Source organism: Peromyscus maniculatus, chromosome 5, assembly GCF_049852395.1.
Source record: "Peromyscus maniculatus bairdii isolate BWxNUB_F1_BW_parent chromosome 5, HU_Pman_BW_mat_3.1, whole genome shotgun sequence".
Lineage (NCBI taxonomy): Eukaryota > Metazoa > Chordata > Mammalia > Rodentia > Cricetidae > Peromyscus > Peromyscus maniculatus.
In genome coordinates, this window is record NC_134856.1 from 23,426,297 (window position 1) to 23,439,313 (window position 13,017).

Below are 13,017 nucleotides of genomic sequence, written 5' to 3' on the forward strand. Positions count from 1 at the left end.
AGTGTGTGGCTGTGAATTACTGGAGCTAGACTATAAAAAGAAGAAATGAAAATTTATTACTGTTTTAATTCCTTTATAACCTTAGGAACTCAGTGTGCTACACTGAAAACCAAAAAGTCATAAAATGCAAAGTGAGCCAAGACTGGGAACGTTGTGGTGCCTTGAGGAGCTAGGATTGGTTTCCCTCATCAGGGATTAACTTTCTGAGACATCTGTGGGCTGTTTTTTAATGTCTCTATTTTAGATCAACACTGCTATTAATACAGCATAAATTCAAGTATATACATATTTCTTTGAAGAGAGAAATATCTAAGATCTGATTTTTCCCACCATGTGTTATAATCTCAAGTGCAATTGAGAAACAAATATAGGATTTTAGGAGAACTGTGGTTTAAAAATAATATTTATTAATGTCACAACTACTTCATAATATTTAGAAAAGGCAGTCACTCTTGACAATTGATTCCAGATCTAGAATAATAGTGTCTCATTTGTCAGATGACTCTTGGCAATTTCAGCAATCCTAATAATGTTGGGCATTTGCAAGGCAGTGAGATCCACTCTTCATAACTTTAGCCTTTCTTATTTTAAAAACAAATTTAGATATTAAAGCCAAACTTCTCAACTATTTTACTAAAATAACATCCTAAAAGCTTCATTTGGTCAAAGGCAGATCCAAAAGGCAGTTGGGACCTGCTCCTTGGTGTAGCAGGGATAACAGAAATAAATGGTTGCTAGCAGCAACCTGCCTGCCTCACACCCCCCTGCCTGCCTCACACCCCCCTGCCTGCCTCATACCCCCCTGCCTGCCTCACACTCCCACCTTCCCATGGGTGAATACACGTGTTCTGTGTGCACTTCAAAGCTAACTTTGTTCGTATGTACCTCCTTCCTTCTAGGGTTGAGAAACTGTAATTCAAGCGAAGACTCAGCTGGGAACGTGAGAATAGCTTTTCCACTAAGTTGTCCGAAGGCTGACAGTGTAGATTTGAGGAGAGTCACTGCTCAGTGTGAGCCTGGCTGACTGGAGATGCTGTCCTCTTTCCCCGGTACTAGTCTGCCTCCAGGAGATCACGTTACAAAGCTAGGAATTTCTTGAATTATTGAACATAAATTCTTATGTAAGGAGTTTGAGAAGCTCCTTGAATTTCAGAAGATAGGCTGGTAAAAAGATTTCCATCGCTAATGACATAGGCTTAGACCACAGAATTGGTATACGTGTATACTGGGTGAACAACAGCTCTTATCTCTTAAAGGTCTTTGTGTATGTGGACTAACACATCTTCCTCTTGGTATCTGATGTTTTGGTTCCTAGTGCTTGAGAGCTGAGTATGCAGGGTGCGTGTGCGTGTGCGTGTGCGTGTGTGTGTGTGTGCGCCACTCATGTTAAATAGGATTAAGGGAAGTATGTGGCTGCTCATTGTAACCTGCTGATTTGCTGCTTTCACACATTTCTGTGGGTGTCTGTGTCACTTGTGTCTTGTGGCTCCTTGACTTAATCTTTCATTGAGAGATCAAGAATCACCACCTCTCTTCTTATCTCTAAGCAGTAGGTCCCCTGCGTGAAGGGCTCTTTACATTTTTGTGAGCCTGAATGTATTTCCATTTGATAAAATGAAGCCACTGAAGGGTCTGGGTGAAGACCCTGAGTGATGCAAATTGTGACCATGAATCATGAAATGCACCCAGTTCAAGCCATACGAACTGCCCTGGTGCTTAGCCATCATAGCCGAATCCCAGACATAAGGAACCAAACTCCTTTATCCCCAGGCAGTCACCCTGTCACGAGCTGAACAAAGTCTGGAGCTGCATGCTCTGGAGTCTCAGGCTGTGGATTACTATATAAGAAGCACATTTCAACGGCTCAATCATTTCAAAATTGCCGTTTTCACATGTCTTGTCCACAGTGTCCAGGCCAGTTGGTAACTGTATACTGGCCGTCTTTTCCTTATTATTTGTAGTTCTTTATAACACACATGTTTTATTGGCTGTATACAGTGAGTATATCTTGTCACGGGTGGCTCTTTTCACTCTCAATAGTCTCAAAGTCCACACACACTCAGATCAATGCTAGATGATCACACTTTTCACTGATGACACTGTCTACCTCCTACTCAGTAAATCTTTATCCAAGGTCCCAAAGGTATTCTTCTAGGCTCTTGTTTCCTGAAAAATTTACTTGTTTAGTTTTTATTTCTAGAGTTGTCATCTCTTTACTGGGCACAAGTCAAGGTTCAGGGTCCTTTCTTTATATGGATATCTCGTGTCCCTCCCTCCCTGTTACTGCGGTGGGGACAGTTCAGAGTGACCCTACAGATTTTGGCCTGATTTTGGACTTACTCTGCACCAACACTGCTTTAGCCCATGACTTCATTTGATTTTTATATGCTGCAACACCGTGGAAAGCCATATGATGAGGTCCTACAAAGCTAAGCTCAACTCATCAGTGACTTCACACTAATAGTCCACCATGTGACTCCCAGGATGTTCTCTTCCTCTTGAGTATGCAGGACCTTTTCCTCCACAGTGCTGTGATTTCAATCATAAACCCAAGAGTTGCATTGCCTGAATTCATGCTCTAGAGCCGACTTCGGCTCTAGAGACTCTGAGCAATCCACTCAAGCCTACTGTGACTCATGTGGACAAAATCTTTAGCAGGCCTCCTCAATATGTGTCAATTTCATCTGCAAACTGGGAATAAGGAGTAGATGACACTCATCTGAAAGGATGATAAGTTTCAAACACCAATGAGATGGACCAATTAAGAAAAATCTTTGGAAATGCAGGAAGAATTTCAGAAATAATTATTACTATTTTTCTATCTTTAAAAGAAAGCCTTCCCAGTTTACACTGCACTGCCTTCATGGAATTTTATGCAGGAGAAGAGGAAGAAAATACTGAACATTCTTCCTTCTGTCTTGACTTCTCACTTATCTCTTATTGTACTGTGCTGGTATGCTTTTGTGGGGTGTGCTGTAGGTGTTTTCAGGCTGCTCGAGCTGTAGACATCTGTATAGAAATCTCTTCTTGCTGCTTGTCCCTCTGGATCTCTGAATAGTGCTCTGCTCTCACACGTTCAATAATATTGGTTCCTTATGTCACAGCAAATCGCCGCGGAAACTTTGAGGTGCACCCGGATAATAATACTGCTTGATCAGCGTGCTTTCTAAGAAACATGCTGTCAGAATTGATCCCAAATGCTGGCTATCAAAAGAGGGGTCCTCTCTTCCCCAGAGTTTTATTTTCTGGGGTTTCAGTTACCCACAGCCAATTGCAGTCCCCAGAAATATGAAATGGAAAATTTTAGAAAGAAACAGTTCATAGGTTTGAAATATTAATACATTCTGTTCCAGTTTATTACTGTAATTACCCTGATTTAGTATTATTATTTATCTCTTAATGTACCTAATTTAGAAATTAAACTTAATCAAATAGATTTCTATGTAGAGGCAAAAACAAGCCATACACGGAATTCAGTACTAGCTACCATTCCAGGCATCCACTCTGATTCTTGGAACTAACCATAGATAAGGGGGACTACTGTAGATTTTCTAGTAAGTCAGAAGCCAGGCAACCAACACTGAGCTAAATTCAGGAATGTGGCTCAAATGCTGGCATGAAAATTCAGGGCCAGACTGGATCAACTAATTGGGGAGAAATATGCCCTTTTAATGAATACTTGAGATTCTCAGTGATTTTCCAAATGCTGTTCTAAAAGCAGTAAGTGCCTCGGGCTGCTAAGACATCTAAATGTTTAACAGGAGACATGGAGTTTTACATGTTTGGCTCAGTTTCCAGTTTGTGGCTAGAACGTCTGGGGCTTCAATGTCAGACGAAAACCAACTTCTGCCTGGTCTTTTTATTTATTGGGTCTTACATCCTTCAGGCCACACATTTCATGTTCCCAGGAAAGAGTACAGGTGTGATACACAGGAAAGGCTATATATGGAACATGGAGGTGACATTAAAGTGGACGTGGTCTGTCTCCTGCCCTCAAGAAGGAAACAGTAGGAGAGACAGGCTTGAATTTAGGATTCTTAGCCTCTTTGTGTTCAAGACTACTTTCTGGTGGCTTAAGCCTTCTCTTTTTTTCCCCCAACCCAGACCTTCCAGACCCCTCATGAGCATGTGTGGACAGACCAGACATCTGCCACCAAAACAGTCTTTGGGACCTGTGGGAGTCACAGAGACAGGATAGCTCACGCTCTAGATGATGACCACAGCCAAGAGGGGCTGCCTGCCGTGGGCCTGGAACTGAGAGTCCCAGGGTCCTGGGCGTGTTAGCTTTGGACTAAAGGGAGAGATGCTGTAGCCTCTGTGCAGACTCCCACCTTGCTTGGCTTTGAGTGACTGGGGTCACGAAAAGATTCTTTTGTATAACCAATGGGGCAATTTTATTTTAGGGCATTTAAAAATCCGTATTCGTATGCAGCATCATTTGTATTCCTAATCATCCATTTTGCAGTATTAAAGTCTAAAGTCACTCCCTTTCCCCCAAATGGGAACCTACTTTAGAGACTTCTCTAGAGGAAATGGACTAGTTCCAGACAGCACACACTTGCTTGTTTGTCTGTTTTTTTTTTCCTGTTGTAATTCTGAAAGCTGAGGGCTTAGAGTCACTCCTCTGTGGTCCTCTTTCAAATGCAAAGGAGACAAGTGTAGACTTCATAAACAACCAAGCCAAATGTCCCATGGTGACACTGCCATCTATGAAGATTCCAGAAGGTCCCTCTCCTGGCTGCTGAGCTCCAAGGCTGGCCTCACTTCAGAACTTTGTCACCTCAGAAACATGGATGCTAGAACTTATTTCAAGGAAAAGAAAAGTCCAAGAGACAGAAGCATAGTGTCTTGGAAAGGAAACTGCTGTGTGTCTAAACATGAAACACTGAACTCAAGTAGGCGTGAGTCACATTCTAGCTGAACCAGGCTATCACCGAGTGACTTGGATGCGGGTCATACCTCGAAGTCTTAAGGGTGCAAGGCTTAAACAGAATCAGTTATTTAGGTAAAGGTCCTGGTGCAGTGCCAGTATACATGTTCAACAAGCACCTGTTAACTTTCCCTCTGGGTCTGTCCGCCACATTTACCTCAGCTTTTTAAAGCACCACATAGATGGAAGACTCACAAGAAGACTGTAAGAGTCTTTCTTTCATTCAGTGATTGTACAAGTCCGTCAGGACAGAGAGCGCCAAGCTGCAGATCCACGTGCACAAACATCTCCTTAGAGTGAACGGAATTTTGGAGGCTTATCACGGTATGTACTGAGTGGTTCTGAAGAACAGAGAGCCCTTTTCACATGAAATTGAGCTTTGAGACGTATTCTTAGGCTTTAGCTGATTTTTTTTTTGGTTACCCCGTTCTTGACAGGACAGCTACTCTTTAGAAATCATTTCCCTCACTAATCACTTCCAAACATATTGAAGTTATTGTGAAATAAAGAATTTTTTCATTTAGCAAGCCACAATTCAAATCCCAACACTGGCTGGCCAAAAGCTTCCAACAGCTCCCGGGAAGGTGCTCGCGTTCAGACCTGCTGCAGCGCCTCAGGCCAGGCCCAGCCCTGATCCCCGAGGTCTTGGGCAGGTGGCTGCAGGCTGCTGATGGACTGAGCTACTGTCTCAAGCTGCTTGCTTGTGTTGCTGCAGGAGGCCAGTTCCTCAAGTCTAACTTCTGGTTAAGAAAGAAACACAAATAGTCCCTTACACTTTGTACTAGTGCAGCATTCTGGGTGTCTGTCTGTCTCTCTTTTTCTCCATATCTATCTTTCTCCCTCCACCCCATGTGTGTGTCTGTGTGTCTTGTGTCTGTGTGTAAATGCGTGCTAAAACAATATAAGGGGAAGGTGAGGGCTGGAGGGATGGCCCAGCCGCTGACTGTTCTGTCTTCAAGAATGATAAGCTGAGCTCAATTTTCAGAACCCATTTGTGTTTTCTACTTTTTAAAGCTAAGTACTGTGGCACACTTGTAATCCCAGTGCTTGGGAGATGGAGGCAAATGAACCCCTTGGATTCACTGACAAATCTAGGTTAGCCTACTGGATGAGTCCTAGGCCAGTAAGAGACCCTGTCTCAAAAAAACAAATCTAGGTGGGAGCCAGCAAGAAGGCTTAGAGGGCCCTTGTCCGCAACCTTGATGACCTGAGTGATCCCCAGAACCAACATGATGGAAGGAGAGAACAGGCACCCATGAGCTGTTCTCTGAACTCCATGTGGATATGAACATGGCTGCGCACAGGTGCATGTATGCATGTACATGCAGACACACACACACACACACACACACACACACACACACACACACACACACACAATTAACTGACAATGTGAAAAAGCATAAGAAAATTGTTTGGTGGCGTCCATGGAATGACGCCTGAAGTTGACCTCTGGTCTGCACACAAAACTGTACACGCACCTACCCCCGTAAATTATCAACACTATTGTAATGATGCATGTCAAATCAGAGCTGACACACACACATGTGCAAAACACTCCAACAGTTTTTCTATATCTGAGATGATATTATTCTTGACTAAAGGAGGGAAATCCACTCAGGGCTGCTCACTGCAGACGCGCCAGTGTCCATTGCAAGGAGGCTGTGCTGGGCCGTGTGTTTGCAGTAACCCGTGAGCCTCTGATGGAGGAACACTGCTTCTGAGCCTATATCAGGACCTCTGAGGAGAAAGTAAAGGAAGACTTGAGCACACGGAGGTCACATTTACATACAAAGGTTCTACAGCCATGGGAAGTGCAAGAGTGTAAAGAGAGTGTCTGGATTCTTCTTCTTCTTCTTCTTCTTCTTCTTCTTCTTCTTCTTCTTCTTCTTCTTCTTCTTCTTCTTCTTCTTCTTTTTTGAGACAGGGTTTCTCTGTGTAGCTTTGCGCCTTTCCTGGAACTCACTTGGTAACCCAGGCTAGCCTCAAACTCACAGAGATCTGCCTGGCTCTGTCTCCTGAGTGCTGGGAGTTTCTGGATTCTTAACTCATGGTGAGTCCAACCGAGGGTGCTGACTGCTAGGTCAGGGCAGGGCTGGGATAACTCTTAGGAACTCAGGGCTTCCAGGCAAACTCTCTCCTACTGAGCTACATCCTCAGCTCTGTTCTGTTGATGCTGGAAACAGGAGACATTAACCTACGTTATTCTTTTTTGTCTGAATAGAAACAAACAAAAACCGTAAGAAGCTGTCGAAAGGTTTCTTCCCACTCACCAGCAAAGGACCCGAGAGTCCTGTGTGGTGTGATTTGTCCCAGCTCACAGAGGTGCTGAAAACTGGCCTGTGGGCCTGACTCTCTCCTCTGCCAGTGTCCTCTTCTCTTCCTGTGACTATTTCTTTATCTCTTTCAACACTCGCTCTTCCTCTACTCCGGTCTCCGAGGAAGTGTCCTGCCTGCCAGTTCAGTCCCCTACTCTCCAGTGCAAGAAACACCCGGATGGATCTCAACTCCACCTCCCTTGCCTCCAACACTGTTCATGTGACCTCTCCACCGACTCCCGCCTCTCTGTCCAGTGTCTGCCCTTTGCTGGTGACTGTTGTGTCCCTGCGGGCCACCGTCTGCTTCTGTGGTTACAGGTCAACAACAGCTGTGGACTCAGCTCCCATCCTGGCACTCACTACTCAGTGTTCCTCTCCAGGGTGGAATGCAACCCAACTTCTGAATCTCTGGCACATTTCTTAGCTTTCATCCTGCTCACCAGCTCTGCAGTTGGCAGACTTTGGCTGGAACTTTCCTCGCCATCACTGGTCCTGTCCCCGGGATTTCTTGGTTCTCCTCCCAAGCTCTGTTTCCTCTCTAAATCGCCTTCTTCACTCACTTGTTCGCTGTGGGGCCTTTCTTCTCCTCCCTTGAGAATTTGCTCCACCAGCACCTCAGCGGCCCCAGAGGTGAACAGCAAGTCTCCACATCCCACAGCCAGCGTCTCCCTGGAGGGCAGAGCCTCTCACTGACCAGAGAAACAGCAGAAACCATTTAGATCATCCCTCTGCCAGGTGTGTGTGTGTGTGTGTGTGTGTGTGTGTGTGTGTGTGTGTGTGTGTGTGTGTGAATCCTGTCTGTGAAATCAATATTATCAGATACCAACTTGCTTGACAAGGGACCATAGCACTAGTAAGACCCAGTGTGCTCTCTAATCTCTTGCTGGACATCTGCATGTGTTGAAACTCTCAAATGGAACCTACCCTCTGTCTCTGAAGACAGCTTCTGTCCTCCCACTCCTGTTTCTGTGAGGCCATCAATCACTGTCACTTTATACACAGGCTTAAGATCTTAGCGTTATCACATACCTATATATTCTTAATTATCAGAATATAATTTTAGGGCAGCTTTATTTCACATCTAAACTGAGTGGGAAATACAGACTGTCCTCCCATGCTCTCCCACTCAACAAACTCTTCTAGAGTTCCTTCCCCGCTGTTTTCCCATTGATAGGAAACACCAGTGAGGGTGCTTGCTAGTTGGTAAACCTGTCTCTGCAAGCCTGCACCAGCCAAAGTCCATCATTTCCTTCAGCATCCGCCATGGGTCCTGTGCATCCTAAGCTTCCTGACGCATGGCAGATGACACGTGTCTGTCACTGTGGTATCAGACACTGTGCTTTCAAGTCCCTAAAACCCTTGTGTCTCTGCCCCTTCTGTCTGTTCTTCTACTCAGCCCTCTGCATTTTTACCCATCCATAGTTTATTCCCCAGAATGGTCAGACACCTGGAATCATGAGACTTTATACTCATCAAGAAAATAATTTCAGCCGTTTGTGGCTGACACCTTTCTGTCCTATGGAGTCGACTTTAAACTATTTGATCTTGGTAGGTAAAAAACATTTCTTTTGAAAATGTTGATGGCCCTGTGGTTATAAATGGTAGACACTCATTTTGTTGAAGACTTATCACTTTGAATCCAAAGTGCATTTGCTTGCCTTCTTTCCAAGTCTCTCTTCCCTGACTCCTTGTACCAAGCCACCCTAGACTAAAGACATTGACTTAGTTACTTCTTCAGTTTATTTTGGTTGATTTATTATGTACATACATTACTTTTATTTAATTAAATGTAATTACACTATTTCTCCTCCCTCAGGTATCAATTAAGAGTCTTGGATCCAAAGACTGGATTTAGTAGAATACCAAGAATCAGATCTTTGCCGGGCGGTGGTGGCGCACGCCTTTAGTCCCAGCACTCAGGAGGCAGAGCCAGGTGGATCTCTGTGAGTTCGAGGCCAGCCTGGTCTACCAAGTGAGTTCCAGAAAAAGGCGCAAAGCTACACAGAGAAACCCTGTCTTGAAAAACCAAAAAAAAAAAAAAAAAAAAAAAGAATCAGATCTTTATTTTAAGAGAAAATTTTTGTGAGAAAATTCCAAAACAAAATATAGTGTTTAAAATTATTTTCCCCCAGATACTTTATTTTTAATGACTGAAATGATAAACATCCACAACTGAACTTTTCTCTGAACTCAATCTTGGCCTTGTGGTTAAGAATGGAGTGTGTGGAGACACGCTTGTTGTAGACACTTTGTTAAGATGTGGACTTGAGGTGACCATAGTCACATGCTCTCCATCACTGACCTCTTGGTGAGTTTCTCATCCTTGTGGCAGCTGGTGCTGTGCTGGGAAAGCCACAAATGCAGTCACGTCAGGTCAACTGTGGGCTCTGATTTCAGCGGCATGAGCTCCATCTTCAAGATGACTGCTTCTCAGGGGGAGCTACTTCCAGCCAGGACCAGCAGCACTCTACTGGATTTCATGAACTTGTCACTTTAAAAATATTTTTTCCTTGAAACTGAGTCTTGTGTAGCCCAGGCTAGCCTTGAATGTTCTATGTAGCCAAGGATGGCCCTAAACTTCTGAGTGTTGGGATTACAGGTGTGCATTGCCATGCCAAGTTTATACAGTGTTAGAATCAAAGCCCGGCCTTGGTAACAACTGAGATATTATAGAACACATCTTAGTTCTGATTGATGGTTTCCCTGTCATGACAGCTAGGCTGAGCTGTTTAAAGGATTAGAAATGTGTGCCAAACTTTCATTATCATTCCATAGCGTCCCCTGCCCTCCACTGCCAGCCTGCAGCATATGCTCAAGGACTAAACTGAGATTTAAATATCTACAGTCTGGAAGTACTTAGGGAAACCTCCCCACATTTTCAAATCTGCTTCGAGCAAACGACTTTTATGCATCTTCAATGCCAAGCACTTCAAGAGGATTTCTGAACAACAACTGTTTGAGTTATTGATGGTTCCAGAAGTTGGGTTGCTTCTCTGAAAGAATCTACCAAGCTTACAGTGAAGGCCTCTTTAAAATATGAGGACAATCGTCAGGATTTTATGGTTCATTTCTAACTTTGGCCTCTTAAACTTCTTGAGTCACTCACAAGTTCAACATAAAAGTTTGGCGTGTCCACATCGTACCACCTTCTCGGCAAATATCACTCTCCTTAACTTCTCTTCTCCTTTCTATTTGTATGTGTGCACATACATGTGTGGAGGTGGAGGTACACATGTGTACATATGGAAGCCAGAGGTCCATGTTAAGTGCCTACCTCAATCACACTTCACCGTATGTTTTGACAAAAGTTTTCTCATTAAACCTGGAGCTCACAGGTTTTTAAACACCGGGAGTTCTCCACCTTCACAGGGTCAGAAGCTTTTGACGTGGGTGCCAGATGTCCAGAATTCTAGTCCTTACTTGATCATATGTCCCAGTCCATTTCTTTCATAGTCAGTATTTGCCCAGAGTCTCTATTATTTAGCTTATTAATCCACAAAGAACTCTTTTATCATTTCTGGTCACTGGAGTTTTTTTTTTAATGGTTTTATTTCCAACACCCAAAAATTCTTCATGTATAAATTCTATAATTTTTAAAAATTGTGTTAGGCTTTTCTTGCTCTGTAATCTGTAGCACACTTGCATGGATATTTGGTCTCTGGGACTATTTAAAGATGTTTTCTCTCTCCCCTCCCCGGAGGGTGTGGCCTCATTTGGATGATTTGCAGGCAGATGGGATGCAACTCCACATTCTGAGGTGAAGCGCAGCTACTGTTACCTGAACAGGGCACCAGCTTGAGAGCAGAGCAGATGGCAGAGCCCAGCCTACCCTCTGCCAGCAAGACTAGGACCCAGGAGGCCCAGTCATCAGATTCTCCCGGCCGCACCTGCCAGAGAACATGCATGACTTCGCAAACACTGTTCCCATGTGTGACCTCTCTGCAGTGTCTCTTCCTAGTGCCCAGTAATACCCCAGTGTGGTGGACATTCTTTCTCCCAGTTCTCCTAAGCAGGAACATAGGCCAAAGGTAAGCCAGTCTTCTAGGCCCTACGGATGCCTCATCGTCCTTCTTCCTCAGCTCATCCCGGGACAGGCAGGCTAAGGCCAAAGCACGTGTTCTTTCACGATTCGTTTCTTTCTGAAGGTCTTCATGATGGAGCTTCTCCCATTCGGTTACACTCTTGAGTGGGATCCGTGGGCAGTCAGGAGTCAGAGCTGGGTTGGACTAGGCTTATTCCACTGAAGGAGAAGCTAGACACTGACTCAGCATGTCAGTGACCCAAAGATTGCTAGTCTCTAAAGTGCCAGGAGCATGTTTTCCTCAGGGCTGTCACAGTCGAGGAAGAGAAGCCTCAGCCTAGAACACAGCCTAATGTAAAAAACAAAAACCGTAAACTGTGGGGATTTATAGTCAAGAAACAGGCAGGGTCAGTGGATGGGAGATTGCTCAGGTAAAATATCAAGAGAAAGGTGGGTTCCAGCTGAACTGTTAGCAGCTTCTTTGCAAACACTGACAATAGAGACAAGGAAAAAGATACCCAACTGGAATACGGAAATCTCCACCCAGTTGATGGAGAGCTCCGGGGAGCCTGCGGAGCGTTTGGTCACAGAAAGACTCCCTGTCAGGGCACCAAGCAGTAAAAGCCGTTCCCGGCCCTCTCCAGCGTGGCTGCACCCTCCAACCAGGGAGCATGTCTGCGGACACATACCGCCGAGCGGCATCAGACGCCAGAGGTCAGAGGTCACAGTGGAAAAGAGGCCCAGTCATTAAATCTGCACAGGGCTGTTGGGACTTTTGTTCCTGTGACGCACACAGTGGGGGATGGAGAATCCTTGCCTGCACACTGGAACTGAACATAAGGAGTGAAGAAGAACATCTGATAAACGTTACAGACAAGTGCACTTCAGAGGCGAACTTCCTTCCACATGCTTCAGCTATTGGGCCCACATGCTTGTCTCCTCATCACAGGCCCTGGGGTACAGACGTGTCCCTTTGCTCCAGGGAGACGCCAACTCAAGGAAATCAAGTTGTCCACAGTGCCCAAGGCCAAAGCCCCTTGGGGCCGCTCTGTTCCTGGTATTCGGTCCCTGTCCCTCGCGTCTCTCTGTTCCAGAACACGGGAGGAGAATGTATGATACAAATGATTTCGTGGCAGTGTGCAAGCCTCAAAGGGGAAGCTAGAAGTCCTGAGGCCAAAGCTGAGCCCTGCAGCTCACTCACTGACTGCTCACTGCAACCAGTTAACAGGAGACTCCGAACTGCGACTCCTGTTCCGTTCCGAGCTGAGAGGAACACTGTGCCAACACCATCCACAGTGACAGTCACAATGACAACGGCTAAGATTCAGAAAGTACGTGAAGAAGACATTGGTTACAGCTTTCAGGAGTAAAGGGTAATGGGAAAGAATCTCTTTACACAAGAAAAAAATGGCGTGGAGACAGGGTGTCAGCGGGCAGGCGCAGGGTTTCCACCGAGGCAAGCAACTCTTTGCAGGTTTGCTCCGCAGGAGGTCAGTTACCAGTTCTTAGGAGGCTCCAGATCTTGGAGCTTGTGTTTCCTTTCTCTTGGTTTTCTCTCCCTCCCCCGACATCCCTCTTGGAGAAAGAACATATGTGCTTCGTTAGCAGGCTGCTGGGGAACGTAGTGAATGACAAGGGAAAACGGGGTTCCTTAGAAATGTCACATAGCGAGCTTCCTGGCCACAAAGAGCTGGGAGCAAACGGCATCTGTGGCTGGCTTTCCCAGCTGTAGCTCATTCCTCAACCCA

The 13,017-nt window shown here is 45.1% G+C and overlaps 1 protein-coding gene across 2 annotated transcripts in view; it reads right to left on the bottom strand.

Moving 5' to 3' along the window:
• Window positions 1-13,017, bottom strand: part of Rnf150 (ring finger protein 150) — a 225,628-nt gene that overhangs the window by 120,779 nt on the left and 91,832 nt on the right. The window lies entirely within an intron of this gene.